This window comes from Mastigoproctus giganteus, chromosome 10, assembly GCF_048544385.1.
Source record: "Mastigoproctus giganteus isolate SK-2022 chromosome 10, ASM4854438v1, whole genome shotgun sequence".
In the NCBI taxonomy this organism is placed as follows: Eukaryota; Metazoa; Arthropoda; class Arachnida; order Uropygi; family Thelyphonidae; genus Mastigoproctus; species Mastigoproctus giganteus.
Window position 1 is genome coordinate 73060756 of NC_143584.1, and position 15462 is coordinate 73076217.

Sequence of the window (15462 nt, forward strand, 5' to 3'; positions counted from 1 at the left end):
TATAGAAGAGAAAGAAGAAACAGATAATGTTGAAGGTATCTTGGGCCCAACAATAGAAGAGCAATGGGATGCAGTCCAAAGGGCTAAAAATAAAAGCACCTGAAGAAGATAACATACTAGCAGAACTCATAAAGGCAGGCAGTGAGAAACTGATCCAAAAATTACATCAGTTTATGGGAAAGAGAAGAATTGCCAAATTACTGGAAGACAGCGGTAATCATCAAGAAAGGAGATAAACTAATTTGTGGGAATTATAGAGGAGCTGCCCTATTTAGTGCAACATATAAGTTTTTATCCTTCATTCTGACTAGAAGAATATCGAGACTAGCAGAAGGAATAGTTGGTGAATATCAAAGTGGGTTCCATGCAGGGAGGGTGACCGTTGACCATATTTCCACCATCTAAAAGATCTTGGAGTAGTGCTACAAATATAATGTAGATTTGCACCATCTCTTTATTGATTTCATCACGGCATATGATATTGGAGCTATCGAAAATGATGAGAAGCCTGGGCATACCAAAGAAGCTTGTAAGGCTGACGAAGATCATGCTGGATGGAAGCAAGTGCAAGGTTAAGGGGCAGAGGAATCTCTCTGAGTCTTTCGAAGTGAGGAGAGGGCTGAGACAAGGGGACCCTTCATTGCCGGTCCTTTTTAACTTGGTATTGGAGAGGGTTATGAGAAAAGTATCGGCCACCACCACCACCTCCAATAGGATCGTATATAACAGACTCTACCAGCACTTATTAGCCTATGCAGTTGATGTAATGAAGACTGCAAGAAACCTACATATTCTGAGGACAGCTTTCTTTTGGGGAGTTGGAGAAAGAAGCAGAAAGGGTTGGGTTGAAGGTAAATGAAAATAAAACGAAGTTTATGATTACAGGTGGGAGGGAGAGACAAAGTACACAACAGATCTGGCAAACAGTGAAGCATAGATTCAATAGAACAGAATCCTTCAAATATCTGGGAGCTATGATTCAACATGATAGTAGTAACACCCCAGAAATTCAGGCTCGTCGTAATGCTGCTAATAGATGCTATTTTTCCCCTGCAGAAACACTTTTGATCAAAACTGCTCTCTAGAAGAATGAAATTAGTGTTATACAAAACAGTGGCATGAAAAAGGGCTTCTTTAGTTATATAAATTCTAGAAAGAAGGGGACGAATCAGATTGGTCCACTTGATATCAATGATTTAACTGTTTATGATCCTGCTCAGATAGCTGATAATCTGAATGAGTATTTTACATCTAAATTCACACATGATGAGTTATTAAGGGAGGAAAATACCAGAAGTTTATCAAACTGTAACAGGGTGCTTAATGATTTTGTAAATAACTGAGAGCAAAGTGGAGGAGGAATTGTTGAAGTTAAACATAAGAAAGGCACCTGGTGTGGGTGGGATCTATCCAGTTATATTAAAGGAGGAGGCCAAGGAAGTAAGCAAACCCTTAGCCATAATTATGAGAGCATCCTTGGACTTGGGAGTAGTCCCCATGGACTGGAGATGTTCAAATGTATTCACAACCCAGAAAGCAGGATCGAAGGGGGATCACGAGTAATTACAGACCAGTTAGGGTGCCTCCGTAGCCAGGTGGGCAAGAGCAGCAGTGCGTAGCACATGCTTCTTGATTAGACCGGGGTTCTAGCCTGTGACCACCAAATACGGAGGATGCGGAAAGGTCAGGGAATGACCACCACATATCCCCGGAGCAATATGGCCTTAGTTGCTAATGCTCCTAAAAACCAAATAACAATAACAGGATCATCTAGACAAGAATTCAGTTATAGCTCGGACACAGCATGGTTTTGTGAAGGGAAAGCCTTGCCTGACCAGTTTGATTACTATGATGAATACTATTTGAATACTATGATGTGGTTACAAAGGAACTGGATGCAAAAAATAATTTTGATATCATATACTTAGATTTCAGGAAAGGTTTTGACACTATTGCACATGGAAGACTACTGTACAAATTGGAGCAGTATGGTATTAAGGGTAAGTTTCTACAATGGATAAAAGGGTGTTTGAGTGGGAGAAGACAGAGAGTGGTAATTGTAGTGGTAATAGTGGAATCCCCCAGAGTTCAGTGTTGGGCCCACTGTTGTTTTGTATATTTATCAATGATATTGATGAAAGTATATCAGGCTGAATGTCGAAGTTTGCAGATGATACAAAGGTTGGCAGGGTGGTTAATGACAGTAACCGCAGTGTACTACTACAACAGGATCTAGAAAATTTTTTGCAGATGGGCTGACACATGGCAACTGAAGTTTAATATTGACAAATGCAAAGTACTGCATATGGGTAGAAGTAACCATAGAGAAACGTACCAACTGTGTGGTACTACACTTAGGGTTGTAGAAAATGAAAAAGACCTGGAAGTAATTGTGCAGACAGATATGAAATTTTCTGAGCAGTGCAGAGCTGCCAAAGCAGATCATGTGGTATTGTCAATGATATACAGGAATTTTGCTAGTAGTGAAAAGGAGCTGATTATTATTTTTATTTATTATTTTATTATTATTATTAGCTATATGGTGTAAGAAAGCCTGAGACTTATGCTGCAATAGCCAAAAAAAAAAAAAAAAAAAAATCCCTAGTTTACCCTGAGAGAGAGAAAATTAGAAGGTAATCACCAAAAAAGAGAAAAATGATGATATCCAGCTCAGACCCTGGGTGTGCCAAGCCCATACTCACCAGATGTGAGCCCCTGGGGTTGTTCCTTTGTATAAGGCAATGGTCGGGCCATGCCTTGAGTACTGTGTACAGGTCTGGAGGCCTCATTTTAGGAAGGATGTAGAGTTGCTTGAGTGGGTACAGAGAGGGGCAACAAGATTGGTAAGGGAAACAAAGGGTTGCTCTTACCTTGAAAGGCTTAAGTTCTGAAAATTGCAGCATATGGAGACTAGGCACCTGCAAGGTGATCTGATTGAAGTGTATAAGGCTTTGAATGGGTTGAACAGGCTCAATTCTAATTGGAATTCTTCCTCTTGCCCAGATTACAGACCTGACGGGGCATAAATTCAAATTGAGGAAGGGACAGTTGTAGAATAGATGTGTGGGAATTTTACTTTAGCTAGCGGGTAGTTGGTTGCATCTGTAGTTGTGAAAGTTGATAGCTTAAATAAATTCAAGGTGGAAATGGACAAATGTTTAGAGGGAATGGATGTGTGAAATTGTTTTTTTTTTTTTTTTTGCTGATGCTGCATCACATGCATCTACGACTATCTGTGGTGACTTGCACTAGTGAAACATGTGTGCTTAAGAAGGACGAAAAATCTTTAAATGTGTGGGAAAGGAAGATATTAAGGAAAATTTTTGGTCCTGTAAAAGTCGGGAAAGAGTGGAAAATAAGGACAAACCAAAAGCTGAATGAACTGTATGGAGAACTGGATATAGTAGGAGCAATAAAGTGCCCAAGACTTAGATAGGCAGGCCATGTGATATGAATGGAGAACAATATATGGCCAAGGAAAGCAATTGAAGGGCACCCAGGAGGAAGACCGAGAAGGAGGTGGGTGGATGACATAGGTCGTTCTCTATGACAGCTTAGATTGAGATGATGGAGAACAATGGCCTGGGAAAGAGACAGCTGGAGGAAAATCATTGAGGAGGCCAAGGTTCTACAAGGAGGTAGTGCCGTGGAGTAAGTAAGTATAATGGTGGAGTTTGTGAGGAGTGCCTTGTGAATCAGTTGCTGTAGAGATTGTGCAAGGATTGTTGGGTAGAATTGAAGCATACAAGAGGCATAAATTTAAATTGGAAATTGATAGCTGCAGAATACATGTGTGGAAATTTGCATCCAGCCAAGTGTAATAAATAGTTGAAATAAACTTCTACCCAGCATTTTTGGAGGTGGATAGTTTGAATAAGTTTAAGGAAGGTTTGGACAAATTATTATTTATTTTTTTTTGTTGGTGCTGTATAATCCTTGAATCATATTGTCATTACTTATACTAATTTTCTCAGCTTGGTCTGTCATTATTAACAGAAGGGAACTGTTTTTGTAGAGATGGGATACCATTGAATAGAAAGGGAGCAAAAATATTCATCAGTGCTATCAAGGCAGTGTTCGGTAGTAAACTGTTGGTTTTTTTAGGGGAGGGATACTTAGAATAATAATGTTATTAGCATTAGTAGAGGCACATTGATGCAAGAAAGCAAGCTTATATAGCATCAACCAAAAAAAAAAAAAACAAAAAACCCTTCCCATTTCACTGATCCATTTGTTCCAAATGTTTTTCTAGTTCTGTCTTGAATTTATTTAAGCTATCAACTTCCACAACAACAGATGGAAGTTTGTTCCTGCAATCAACTACCCACTGGTGACAGCTGTAAGTAGAGGTAGAGTTGATTCTTGAATTGCAGTAGCCTGGTAAGCTTTGGAAAGGGGGAGGGTAAAAGGGTTGATGGGTGGTGCACATGTGATTAGCAATTATATGAGCTGTGGAGAGTTACTTACTAAGGGTGCAAACAGCTACACATATATTTGTGTTATATACTAATTCTGTGAGTATAGTAAATTATAACATTGGGCTATCTGAAACATGGTGTCAATTTGAGTGGTTTCAGAGTTTGAATATGGTGAGTAAAATGTCTACAGAAGGACAGACATAATGGGGTGGGGTGGGGTGTATGGGCTTGGCACACCCAGGGTCCTGAGCTGGATATCATCATTCTTCTCTTTCTTGGTGATTCCTTTCTACTTTTGTTTCTCTCTCTCTCTCTCTCTCTCTGGGTAACTTGGAAATTTTTTTTTCGCTGCTGCAGTATAAGCCTCAGGCTTCCTTGCACCATATGGCTAATAATAATAATAATAATAATAATTGGGTTTACCAAATGTTTCTGCAAGATAGGCCCGCAGCTTCTGACATTTGATCAAAAATGTGATTGGTGCAAAACTTCGTCAGAATTGTTAATCATTATGAAGTAGATCTGGAAAATGCTTTGACAAGGTTTGTAATCATGGGCTAGACCTGTGTCCACCACTATCAGTCTTGAGTCACAGCAGTCCAAACAATGGACTCCTGTTTACTTTGATTTGGAAACATCCAAGTTTGCTGCCTCTGATTAAGACAAAAATAGTTCGAACAGGTAGAAGGTGATGCTGGCAATCTTAAGGGATTCCAAAGGAATAATTATGGTGGACTATGTTCCAACAGGGTCAGACTGTAACAGTTTGACCTATTGAATTCTGTTAAAGAATCACAAGATGCTGTCAGTTTACAAGAAAAGGAATACTGAAAAATGGTCTTATATAGTTGGAGAACTTACGTGGTGGTTTTCCATGGAATCTAGATTTCTGTAATGACCACTCTTATACCCTGTGAATATTAAGATAACTGGATGGGTTCTGGCAAAGTTCCTGAAATGTTACCTTAATGTATAGTGATTTAGTTAATAGCTAAATAAACTAACTTAATATTCTTGTGGTATAAGAGTGGTCAAATCTAGATTGCACGAAAACAGTCTTGTTTCACAAAATGTGACTGCTTACACATCAAACCATGCTTACATTACTCTTGGCCTTTTATATTCTAGTGTTAACCCCCTTTTTATTTTTTTATTTATTTATTATTATTATTTATTTTTTTTTTTAACTAGGCCCTTGCCACTGAAATTTTTGGAAACTAGGTGGTAGGCCCTGCCAGAGTACAGAAATCTACTGGGTACTTCACCTGCCTCCCCAGGGCCAAGTGCGGTAATGGTGGGTCCCAACAGGGGCCCAATGGCTAAATGGTCAGAAGAACTATGGTACACAACACTACACATCCGTCCACTCCCCACACACTTTTTAAATCTCTGTCCTTCACGGAGTTCTGTGCTACACAAACAGAGTACACAATGCAGAGATGGGGGAAACCCTTGGTGCCATCAGACAACTAACACACTTTGCTTACACATCATCAATCACAATGACTAAAGTGTATCAGCAGAGGCATAAATCGGAGTTTTATTGGAATCAAATATCAGAAGTGCATCTTTCATTTACTTTAATATTCATGTCATATATTTTTTAATAGTATAGTTTAATAGGTCTGGAGGCCTCATTTCAAGAAGGATGTAGAGCTGCTGGAACGAGTACAGAGAAGGGCAACAAGATTAGTGAATGGAACAAAGGGTTGCTCTTACGAAGAAAGGCTTAAGTTTTGAAAATTACAGTCTGGAGACTAGGCACAGGCGAGGTGATCTGATAGAGGTGTATAAAGCCTTGAATGGTTTGAGCATGCTCAATGCTGATGGGATTCTTCCTCTTGCTCAGAATAATCACCTGAGAGGGCATAAATTCAAATTGAGGAAAGACAGATGTAGGATTGATGTGTGGAAATTTGCCTTTAGCGGTATTTCGAACAAATGGGGGGGGGGAAGTTTTTTTTTTTTTTTTTATTTTGGCTGATGCTGCATAAGCTTGCTTTCTTGCATCATATTCTTCTACTAATGCTAATATGCATTTTTGCAAGGCCTCTGTAGCTGAGTGTTAAGTCTGAGAGTGCAGTAGCACATGCTCTTTGACTAGACCGGGGTTCAAGCCCCTGATTGCTAAATATGGTCGACCTGCCAACCCGCACTGGCCCAACATGGCTAATTATGGTCCATTTCCCTCAACTTGAATTGTTGAGGAGGCCTCTATCCTGCAGTGGATTGATAATGGTTGCAGATTTATTTTTTTAATTTTATGCATTTGTGTCTACTATGTTACAGTTGCTTTAAAGTTATTATTTGCCTATATTCTCCCTCCCACCAGTGCTATATCCAGAAATTTGAGTACTCTGTCCAATATTTTCTATTGGACTATCTAAAAATACATACAAAAAAAATAATTTATTAATAAAAAAATATTACTGTGCATATGTGTATTGCATAATGACCACATGTTAAAATACCAGAAAATGGTATTAGGTGTATTAATAGGTAATTGGCAATACAAGAAGTGTACATCATAAATTCCCTCCTCTTCATTGTGTATGTGCATTACTTACTGATCTGCCCTTGTACCTTTTTTTTAATAACACATTATGGCTTGTGTCTCTTGAAGCCTCAGCCATCAGAACTAATATTGCAACAACTCTCCAGCTTTATTTTCTGCTTACCATGACTGGCTATAGAGTTTGTGATGGTGCAAAATAACTGCATGCGACTAATGATTAGTATTTGAAAGATCTTTTATAAAATATAATAATAAAAATAATGGAATAAATTCATATGTTGTTATAATCATATATATCATGGCTGATGCTGCATAAGCTTGCTTTCTTGCATCATATGCCTCTACTAATGCTAATGCTAATATATATTCACAATTTGTGTTTTGTTGACAGTAATGCCAAATTAGACAGCCTTTGTTGAGTCAGTGTAGTTCTAGATAGTTTTTTATTAACTTCAATTTGGAGAAACTTCGCTCTGCTGAGGCAGTAGCAGCCGAAATTGTCAATAAAATTCTTAAAATAATACTTAGATTTGGAATTGAACCATGAATTTTTCATATTGTGTTCAAACATTGTAATGGGATCACATATGATAAATTAACGTTATTGCAGAAAATATTACAAAATATTTTAATTTCATCATATAAACCACTATCACTCATATCGTGATTTTCATCATCTCTTAAAGCAATATCTAGATCCAGAAATACCAGTCTGTTGCTCAATTTGTTGAAATATCTCTCTCCAATCAAGACAATACTTTGATCTATAATGCATTTAGCATTAGCATTAGTAGAGGCATTTGATGCAAGAAAGCAAGCTTATGCAGCATCAGCCAAAAAAAAATAAATAAATAAAATAAATAAATAAAAAATAACCACTTCCACTTCACCCCTCTGTTCGTTCGAAATACCTGCCCAGCTGAGCCTTAAACTTATTTAGGCTATCGATTTCCACGACAAGGGATGGAAGTCTGTTCCACCAACCAACCACCCGCTGGCTAAAGGCAAATTTCCGCACGTTTATCCTACATCTGTCTTTCCTCAATTTAAATTCCCTTATACAAGGGAATAATCACCTCCTTATCCCTGCTAGAAAAATTCCTATATATCATTGACAATACACCATGAGCTACTCTTGCAGCCTGCCTGCACTACTCAGAGAACTTCATATCTGCCTGCACAACCACCCCCAGGTCCCTTTCATTCTCTACTACTGTCAGTGTAGTACCTGTAGTGCTCTGGGGTTGCTGTTTCCCATATGTAGTACTTTACATTGGTCAATGTTAAACTTCATTTGCCACCTCTCAGCTCATCTGCTCAACCATTCCAGATCCTGTTGCAGCAGCATAGTGTCAGTAGTGTCCTTGACAACCCTGCCAACCTTCTTATCATCTGCAAACTTGGACATTAAGCCCGATATACCATCATCAATATCATTTATAAATACAGAAAACAATAATGGACCCAATACTTAACCCTGAGGGACTCCACTAATAACATTAGTCCACGATGAGCAGTGTCCATTGATTACCACTCTCTGTCTCCTCCCCCTCAACCACCCCTTTATCCATAGCAGCAGTTTGCCTCCAATGCCACACTGCTCCAATTTGTGCAGCAGTCTTCCATGTGCAACAGTATCAAAAGCCTTTCTAAGATCCAAGTATATAATATCAAAGTTATTCCCTGCATCCAGTTGTTTTGTGACTGCATCATAGTATCCAATCAAATTGGTTAGGCAAGACTTCCCCTTAACAAAACCATTCTGTGTCCGAGCTATAACTGAAGTCTCGTCTAGATGATCCTGCAGTGCTTCTTTAACCAGTGCCTCCATTAATTTTCCGGAAACAGAAGTTAAACTCACAGGTCTCTAATTACTTGTGTCACCCTTTGATCCTCCTTTGTGAATTGGGGTCACATTTGCACATCTCCAGTCCATGGGTACTTTATGAGAGCTTCCTGAGTCCAAGGAAGCTCTCATAATTATGGCTAAGGATTTGCTTACTTCCTTTGCTGCCTCCTTTAATATAACTGGATAGATTCCATCCACCCCAGGTGCCTTTCTTGTGTTTATCTCTAACAATTTCTCCTCCACTTTACTCTCAGTTATTACGAGATTCTCTAGCTTACTTATAGAGTTGAATACACCTCTGGCATTCCCCTCGCTGAATAACTCCTCATGTGTGAATGTCGATGCAAAATATTCATTTAGTTTGTTAGCTGCCTGATCAGGATCATCAACAGTTGACCCATCAATATCAAGTGGACCAATCTGATTCATCCCCTTCCTTCTAGAGTTTACATAAGTAAAGAACTCTTTGCTGTTTTTCTTTGCATTTCTTGCCAAAGATATCTCGTAATCTGCCTTCGCCTGCCTAACCTCCTTTGTAACTTGGTTACAGATCAACTTGTATCTATCATAGGCTTCTATGTCACGTGTTACTTTGTATGTATCCCATGCATTTTTCTTCCCTGCCATATGTCTCATTAGTTCATCTGACATCCACTTAGGCCTAAACTTTGAACAATATTTCTTAGTTGGTATGTAAAGCCTAGTAGCTTCCAAGATAAGTTCTTTGAATGCTTCCCATTTTGAATTTGCTGTTGGTAACATCATCAGTTGGTCCCACTGTATAGAATTTAAATACTGTCTCAGTCCATCGTAGTCGTCTTTACGAAAGCAGTAACCCTTCCCTTTATCCCTAATGGTAGTTACCTCTTTGAGTAAATCCCACTTCAGCACACTGTGATTATTATTATTATTATTATTATTATTAATGGCCATATGGTACAAGGAAGCCTGAGGCTTATGCTGCACCAGCCAAAAAAAAAAAAAAAAAAATTCCCAAGTTACCCCCCTGTGTGAGAGAGAGAGAGAGAGAGAGAGAGAGAGAGAGAGAGAGAGAGAGAGAGAGAGAGAGAGAGAGAGAGAGAGAGAGAGAGAGAGAGAGAGAGAGAGAGAAGTAGAAAGGAATCACCAAGAAAGAGAAGAATGATGATATCCAGCTCAGGACCCTGGGTTTGCCAAGCCCATACTCACCAGATGTGAGCCCCCGGGGTGAATCACTGCCATCTAGTGGTTCATTTATCTGCAGATTCTTAATGCATGAAGAATCACTACTGATAATCAAATCAAGAGTATTACTCCCTCTAGTTGCCTCCCAAACATGCTGATGTAGAAAACAATCATCCAATAAATCCACAAAAGCCTTGCTAGTGTGTGAGTGAACAGCCCCCAAATTCCAGTCAATATCTGGGAAATTAAAATCCCCCATTATAAGACTCTCTGATTTACTGGCCCACTCTATTTCCCTGTGCAGTTTCTTATTATACTCATCAGAGTCATTAGGCCTATAGCACACTCCTACTCTCAATTTTGATCTCCCAATGCTTATGTCACACCAAACTGACTCGACACTGCACTGTCCAGCGATGTCGACTGGCTTCACTTCTTTGGATTTTATGTATTTCTTAACTAATAGCATAACCCCTCCTCCCTTCCTATCCTGTCTATCCTTTCTGTAGACATTGTACTCCCCAAATTCCAGTTCTGCATTCCTTATATCTGTGCGACACCACGTCTCTGAAATCCCAACAATATCTGCCTTTGATGTTTTGAACAATACCTCAAATTCATCAAATTTATTTATTAAACTCCTAGCATTGGTGTACACGCAAGTATACATGCACCTGTTCTTTTTCTTAGCTACCCTAACACAACCCATGTGTTTACTTGTACCCCAATGATTCCCAGCAGTCTCTGAAATATCCTGCATCTTATTTTCCAGGCTGCTACTCATTCCAATAGAAGCAGTGCAAGAATCACTTTCACCTCTGCCAGTGGCTACTGTTAATCTATTAGTCCTTGTATCCCCCCAATCTAGCAGTTTTCCGACCCACCTAACACTGCCTCGATAGCATCAGCAAACATTCTTGCACCCTTTCTATTTAAGTGTATTCCATCCCTGTAGAAGCAGTCTCTCCTCTTAACAAGTACAGACCAGGCCGAAAAAAATTCTACCCCTTGAGCCTTGCACAATCTTTCCAGGGCCGAATTGATTGACAGGGCTCTCATCGTATACTCCCTCCTATCGTGTCTGGGCAGAATTGCAGACACTTTCAAATTCAACCCTAATTCACGGCTTTTTTTCAACAGTGACCTGTACTTGTTAAGTAATTCCGCCGGTCTCCTACTCTTAATATCATTAGTGCCAACATGTACAATTATATCACCTTTTGTGCCCTTAAAAGATGATATTCGCTCTACAACGTCATCAACCTTGCCCCTGGCAGACATACCCTATCCTTTCCTTTTTACAATCCTTTTTTTCACCTATCTTTTTTACAAAGCATGTTTCCCGTTTCCCTGACAATAGAGTCATCCACAACTACTAGTTCCTTTGGGACCAGTGCATTCTGCCTTGGGGGCTGCCTCTGTGTTGCGTGATGACCAAGTGCAAGCTCTGGCATTGGTGTGGGCAGCTGAGAGCTTGATAGGCCTCCTCACTTTTAATCCTTTGAGGGCATCCACCCTGTCCTTCAAGCTCTCATATAGGCCCATAACAACGCTGAGTTGTCGCCTGATTTCCTTACACTCCTTGCATCGCGCACACACAAAGACATCCCCCATGGCAGTATCATGTCCCCTACCCTACTGCTCCACAAACATCAAGCAAGTAGTGCATTTTAAAAGGCTGTGATTCAAAGGGCAACTGTCTCCCTCAGTTCTCCCCTGAGCCACAGCACTCCCATTAGCTTGAGCCTTTTGCTTTGCTGCTCTGGTCTGACTCATGATTTCGATTTAATTTCAATAAAATTTCAATTTCACTACAAAATTAAAACCTTAAACTTGTATCCCAACACAGTTATAATGCTATATTTATGTTTCAGTATCGAGTGTTAACTACAAAATCCCTTTATATAACTTATGTATCAAGTTAAGTATTAATTATTTGTTTTTACAATAGTGAAATTATAGTAACCTTATAATACCGTGATAAATCTGACTAAAAAATGAATAGCAAATGCTTAGAAAACGGTACTCACCTTGTATAAATCTGCAATAAAATTTTTTTGGTAGATGGTGGTTAAATTTTGGTTGGAAGAAGCATTAAAAAGAACTAAGGCGGGGATTGGGGTGAAAATATTTTAAACAGATTTTAAAATGAGCGCAAGGAAGTAGAAATGCAGATCTCCAATCCTTGGTTGTCATGAAGAGGTTAAAAAACGTAAATGAAAAAATGAGAGAAGACCGATGGTGCCAATAGTCGTTACGAGGGACTTTCGTGAGTAAACCGTCATCAGTTGGCAAATGGAAGAGAAGTGAGCGCGTGTTGTATTTAAAGTTTATCTAAACTCCCATGATGCTCTTTTTGACACGTGGGAACTTTAGCCGCGAGAGGTTCCAAGCCGGTGAAAGGTTGAAGGGAAGTTTAGTGTTAATAACGTTGAGATCAGAATGGTGTCGGTACCATTCGATGGTGAGGGCTTCATATTGAAGAATTCTGTAGCTCGATCTAAGTTTAATAATAGTGATGGCAGAGTCAACAAGGGGGGTGTGGTTGTGGGTTTGAGCATGGGTTGTTAACTCAGTGCAGGATTGACTTGTCTTGAAACTGTTGAAGTGGGTAGTATGCTCGGATATTGGAAGTTGTGGAGGAACCGAATTTGGTGGTAGTGCTGCCGATGTAACAGGTGTCGCAGTTCGGTTGGCATTTTATGAGATATATTAAGTTATTGAGATCATTGATGGGATATTTGTGTGTATCTTTGTAAGAATTAAAAACGGAACCTAGTTTATTGTAAGTGGAGAAGGTGAGGGAGATGTCGGTATCTTTGAATGTACGTTGGAATTGTGCTGCAAGTTCACTATGGTAAGGGAGAACTATGCGAGTATTTGTCTTGTGACTGTGTTTGGTGGGGTTATTAATACTGTTTTTAACGGTGGATATTGTGTGTTGGATGAGTTGAGGGGGATAGCTCCTGGCTATGAATTTATCAGTAAGGTATTGAAGTTCATTGTGTAGATCATTTTGTGAAGAGGTGAATTTGATAGCATTGTAGATTTGGTTGTCTAGGAAAGCTTTTTTGGTACTAAGGGGATGATGTGAAGTGAAATGTAGATATTTACCGGTGTGCGTATTTTTTCTGAAAATCTTGGTATTTAAATTTGTGTCTGTTGTATAAATAGTAAGATTAAGAAAATTAATCTGGTTGTCCGTTGCGATTTCGAGGGTAAGGTTTAGCCTGTCATGTATTGTATTGAATTTTAAAAAAAGATTGTCTATGGTTGTTCTGTTGCCTGTTATTAGGATATCATCGGCGTAGCGGATGTATAATTTAATTTCAGAGGGGAAAGGTTGTAAAATTTGGTTTTCAATAGTGGCGAGATAAATTTCAGAAAGTGGGGCAGAAATGCCTAAACCCATTGGTAAACCAAATGTTTGTCGATAAATTTTATTGTTGAATCTAAAATATCTAGCGTCTAGTAAAAGAGTGGCAAGTTCAAGGATGTGGTCAACTGAAAGAGAGGTACGTTTCGTTAAAGTGTCATCAGCTGTTAGAAGTACGCGTAATGCTTGTAGGGTGAAAGGGATATGCACATTAGTGTATAGGGATATGACGTCAAAAGAAGCTAATACGTCTTCGTCGGATATGGTGGTGTTGCTGATTTTTTGGAATGCTTGGTTGGTATTATTAATTTTGAATGTAGAGAATCGAGTGAGTGGGGATATAATTTTGACAAGGAAGGTGGATAAATTAGCAAAAGCTGATTTACTAAAAGAAACGATAGGTCTTAGTGGGTGGCCAGGTTTGTGTAACTTGGTTATTCCGAACATGTGGGGCAGAATGTTGTTGCGAATACCTATCTGTTGTAATGTAAAGAGGTTGATTTCTTTGTTCTGTCTGAGTTTTCTGAGAATTGTATCAAGCTTATTTTTAAGTTTTGTAATGTTGTGGTTGCTGTCATTTGTATATGTATCTTGGTCGGCTAAAATTAACTCCATTTTTTCTGTGTAGGTGTTCTTGTCCAGGATAACGATTGTGTCTCCTTTGTCAGCTTTTTGGATGATGATATTTGGGGTTTTGCTTAGTCTTTGTAAATCCGAGAGTTGTTGTTTTTTTATGTTAGGGAGAGATGTGAGTTTAGAATTTATTATCCTATTAGACTGGTGTATAAGTCGCCACTTATCGGGATGTTAATCAAGTTTAGACTGGAGTTCGATAATACAATCTTTTATTGGATAGTGTTGTTCTTTAATGGCAAAATTGAAGCCAAATTCTAGGCCAGAGAGTTTGGAAGGGGTGAAGGATTTTGAGGAGAGGTTAATAGTGGAGATTTTTGGGGGGGTTTTGGATGTGTGTGTGTTCCATTTTTTGGTGTGTTTTTGTGATATGTGTTGGATGGTGGCGTTGATATGTATATTGTTGTGGTTAATATATTCAATCCAGGCATCCGGCGGCATGTTTCTTTTGAGAAAGAATCGTAATTGGTGTATACAGTTTAAAAGTTGGTGTTTTTTGTTAAATCTTTTCTTAAGTTCTTCACGTATGATTGCGATAGACATGTGGTGTATGATATGTGGGTATTTTTTACAGTTATTTTTGGGAAAAATGAATGCGAATTTGGGGATGACGTTGTGATATAAGCATTTTTGTAGGAAAGCTATGTGTAATTTGTTGGAGAAATATTTGATAAGGACTTTGGAGAGTTGTATTTTCCTATCAGGCATGTCTAAGGAATATATTAACCACAACAATATACATATCAATGCCACCATCCAACACATAGCACAAAAACACATCAAAAAATGGAACACACTCACATCCAAAACCCCCCAAAAATCTCCACTGTTAACCTCTCCTCAAAATCCTTCACCCCTTCCGAACTCTCCGCCCTAGAATTTGGTTTCAATTTTGCCATTAAAGAACAACACTATCCAATAAAAGATTGTATAATCGAACTCTAGTCTAAACTCGATCAACATCCCTATAAGTGGCGACTTATACACCAGTCTAATAGGATAATAAATTCTAAACTCACATCTCTCCCTAACATAAAAAAAACAACAACTCTCGGATTTACAAAGACTAAGCAAAATCCCAAATATCATCATCCAAAAATCTGACAAAGGAGACAATCGTTATCCTGGACAAGAACACCTACACAGAAAAAATGGAGTTAATTTTAGCCGACCAAGATACATATACAAATGACAGCAACCACAACATTACAAAATTTAAAAATAAGCTTGATACAATTCTCAGAAAACTGAGACAGAACAAAGAAATCAACCTCTTTACATTACAACAGATAGGTATTCGCAACAACATTCTGCCCCACATGTTTGGAATAACCAAGTTACACAAACCTGGCCGCCCACTAAGACCTATCGTTTCTTTTAGTAAATCAGCTTTTGCTAATTTATCCACCTTCCTTGTCAAAATTATATCCCCACTCACTCAATTCTCTACATTCAAAATTAATAATACCAACCAAGCATTCCAAAAAATCAGCAACACCACCATATC

At 38.8% G+C, this 15462-nt stretch overlaps 1 protein-coding gene across 1 annotated transcript in view; it reads left to right on the plus strand.

Annotated features, from left to right (window-relative positions):
* LOC150079083 (ras-responsive element-binding protein 1-like) overlaps positions 1–15462 on the plus strand; it is a 348143-nt gene that overhangs the window by 14519 nt on the left and 318162 nt on the right. The gene's annotated exons all lie outside the window — the stretch shown is intronic.